This window comes from Sinocyclocheilus grahami, unplaced genomic scaffold, assembly GCF_001515645.1.
Source record: "Sinocyclocheilus grahami isolate Dianchi unplaced genomic scaffold, SAMN03320097.WGS_v1.1 scaffold153.1, whole genome shotgun sequence".
Lineage (NCBI taxonomy): Eukaryota > Metazoa > Chordata > Actinopteri > Cypriniformes > Cyprinidae > Sinocyclocheilus > Sinocyclocheilus grahami.
Window position 1 is genome coordinate 1,378,917 of NW_015505332.1, and position 3,678 is coordinate 1,382,594.

The window sequence follows — 3,678 nt, forward strand, 5'->3', positions numbered from 1 at the left end:
GCTTTTTGTGATAACTAGATAATATCAATAAATACAGATAAATATTGTTACAAGACATTTTTTTTATTTGAGGTCTTTAATTGTAAAATCAGCCACCCTGGAGAACCCATGAGTTAAAAAAGGTAAGAAGAAGAAGTTGATGAATTATAAAGTAAACTAAAAACAAGAAAAAATTAAATGTAAGTGTATCATGGCAAAAACAGACTCTGGTAAAAGTTAAAACATGACATCCGGCATTTGTTAGTGATTATTCCAAGTTTTATGTAATATAAAGACAAGCAGAAAAACAAACATAAATTGATGCTGCATTTACGTTAACAGTTAAAGCTTAATTAAAAAAAAAAAACATAAAATAGTTAACTTTAAAAAGCATTTGTTTGAATTATGTATTAACAATGATATGGTGAGGAGTCTGTGTCATTAAACATGCTGAATCATTCCTCACTGGTCCTCTGGATGGAGCTCCTCATACATACAGTAAAAAGTCTAAAAGCTATCATACAAAAAAATAACTTGAGCAACACTAACATTTAAAAGCAGAACCACAAATGTGCTTGTATTTGAAACATATGGTGTTTCTATTTGTAAAACCCTTACTATCTTCAACTTTCTGGTGTCCTGCATGAGATTGCTTACAATTATGGTCTAAAGCTGTGAATGTCGTGTAACTGTGACAACAGGAAGAATGATGCAAACTATATAAATCAAACAAAAGATTACGCCAACAGCAACAATGATATGGTTGATTATGCATGCCATTCTGGAGTTTCTGCTGGCTATTTGCTGGTGTCCAAACATGTTAGCATCTCCAGTCTGTAAAAAAAACACTAATGTTACAATGTTACCTTTATAGTCCCTTTCTTAAATAACATGCATAAAAATGTAATTTAAGGGATTCACAGGTCAGGATATAAAATCACTAAGAAAACATTACACAAATGGAAAGGAGAAAATCATATATCTTTAAAGGCTGTTTTCTAAAAAAGTTTTTTTTCTTACACACTAAACCAGGAAGCTCCACTTCCATGTTTATACTCTGAAGGCTGTTACAGAGAGGTTTTCCTTATCAAAAAAAAAAAAAATAATTACACGCTTTGACCGTGGTCTCAAAAAAAGTTGGAGTGTTGTTGAAGGAAATAAAAATAGACTTTTTGATAAATAATCTAATTGTTTTATGAAAGCACTTTGTAAGTATTTAAAGGTTAAACCCCATTTCAGCGGATGGAAGAATGAACTGAAGATATTTGCAACTTTTCATAAGGGGTAACCAAGTCACAAGACTTCCCTTTTTGTTCTGCGGTGCCACACCTCTTTCTCTATAAGCGAAAGTTACGGGAAGCCACAAAACTGTATTTCTGAGTCGCACAAATATACAGAGAGACACTTGTCATACTTCACATGATGTACATAATCTGAGCATGTCAAAAATAGTTAATAATAAGCTAAATCTTGAATGAGCATGCATCTTCAGATGTAACCCAGTCAGCATGAGACTAACCTTTAATGTTGAAATGTGGTTGAAATACTGTCAGTTGTTATTTTTTTACATTAAAAAACATTGTAACATTGTTTATTGTAAACGCATGAAGAAAGGTTAAAAAAGGCCTATAAATCAACATTAAATCTATGAAAAGTTACAATCAAAATATCAACATCAATCCATGATGTTAAATCACCAGTAAACGAACAATCCTGACTGGGTCTGCAATCCAGGTGTTCAAAGCTTGTTGTGTCATACCCAAAAAGACTTGAGGCTGTAATTGCTGCCAAAGGTGCTTCAACTAAGTACTGAGTAAAAGGTCTGAATACTTATGTAAATGTGATATTTCAGATTTTCTTTTTAATACATTTACAGAGACTTCTAAAATTCTGTTTTCACTTTGTCATAATGAGGCACGGAGTGTAGATTAATAGAAAAAAAATAATTTAAACAGTTGTAGTATCAGATAGCAACATAAATAAATTGAAAATGTGAAGGGAGTCTGAATACTTTCTGAATGCACTGTAAATATACTGTATATACAAAAGACAGGTATGTACAGTATATGTTAAATGAAGTATATAAGACTGTATATGAACTACTTACTGTGAGGGAGTAAACAAGGGCAGCTGATCCCAGAGGCATACAGCAGCACAGCATGGTAAAGATGGAGTAGCCCATGTATTCTGGCAGTGGATTGGTTACCTGATCAAAAATGTCATTTATCATAATATTGAACAGTATGGGGCTGCAAACACTACCTTGTGGGGTACCATTTTCCACTATATGCCTACTTGAATACTCTATACCAACCTTAACTTCTATTGTTCTTCTGTCCAGGAAGTCTAATACCCAACCGAATAATTTACCTTTTATTCCTAATTTGTCAAGTTTAATAAGAAGTCCATCCTTCCACAGCATATCATATGCTTTTTCGACGTCAAAGAACACGGCAATTACACTTCCCTTATTAGTTTGTGCTTTCCTAACTTCTGCTTCTAAGCACAAAACAGAGTCCATTGTCCCCCTACCCTTACGAAATCCAGACTGATACACTGAAAAGAGACCCTTACCTTCCATATAGTAACTTAACCTATCGGTTACCATCCTTTCCATGACTTTCCCTAATTGTGATGTTAACGCTATAGGTCTATAACTTGACGGGTCTAAAGCATTCTTACCAGGTTTGAGTATTGGGACTATCACTGCCTGTTTCCATTCAAGCGGGATTCTACCTGCATTCCATATCATATTGATCAGCCTTAATACTACCTCCAGTGATACATCTTTCATATGCCCTAGCATGCTATAACATATACAGTAGCATCTTTCCCTGGTGTTGTTTGTCGCGCATTTAAGATAGCCCTTTTTAATTCAAACATAGTAAAAGGCAGGTCCGTATCTCCTCTTGATGCAGATCTACTTTCTTTTATTCCAGGGTTTTCCAACAGTGTCTGATTCCTATGCTGCTTATCTATTGTGGATACATTTCCAGAACTGTGGATTTTCACAAAAGTTTCTACCAAAAGCTCTGCTTTTTCTGCATTACTAACTGCATTCTTATTATTGCTACATAACACTGCCATTTCCACCTTTCTACTTAATCCACTCATTCTTCTGATTGTTCCCCATATGCCTGACAACTGAGTTTCACTTCCAATTTTATTGCAATGCTGTCTCCAATACATGCGTTTGACTAACCTAATCGTTTTCCTAACTACTGCTTGTGCCCTTTTGTAGCTAATTAAAGTTTCTAGTGTGTGATAATCTTTAAGCTGTCTAAATGCTTTATTTCTTCTTTTAACTGTTATTCTACAGCTCTCATCCCACCACGGCACGCTTTTCCCCCGTTCATTTCCTGTACTTTTAGGAATTGTTTCTTCTGCTGCTTGTATAATGTTTGCGACTACTACACTATTAATTTCCTCCACATCTGTTATATCTCTACTCAGTATTTCCACACACTTAGTCTCACTAATTTCTTGAAATGTCTGCCAGTCAGCTTTATCTAATTTCCACCTTGGTATTTTCACTTCCCCATCCTGGTGTACCTCTATGCCAATCCTAGTTATTATTGGATAGTGATCACTACCCACTGTCGACCTACCAATTACTTCCCATGCACTAATGCCTGCTATTTCAATTGACACTAGTGTTAGATCAATAGCACTTTCTGTATTACTTGAACTATTATACCG

At 34.8% G+C, this 3,678-nt stretch overlaps 1 protein-coding gene and 1 long non-coding RNA gene across 2 annotated transcripts in view; both read right to left on the bottom strand.

Annotated features, from left to right (window-relative positions):
- The window catches only part of LOC107592537 (synapse differentiation-inducing gene protein 1-like), a 12,422-nt gene that overhangs the window by 7,420 nt on the left and 1,324 nt on the right, over positions 1-3,678 (bottom strand). The window lies entirely within an intron of this gene.
- LOC107592538 (uncharacterized) lies at positions 343-2,151 on the bottom strand. The gene is made up of 2 exons (XR_001609990.1): positions 2,087-2,151; positions 343-813 (listed from the first exon to the last, which is right to left on the bottom strand). It is a non-coding gene; the product is annotated as an uncharacterized lncRNA (long non-coding RNA).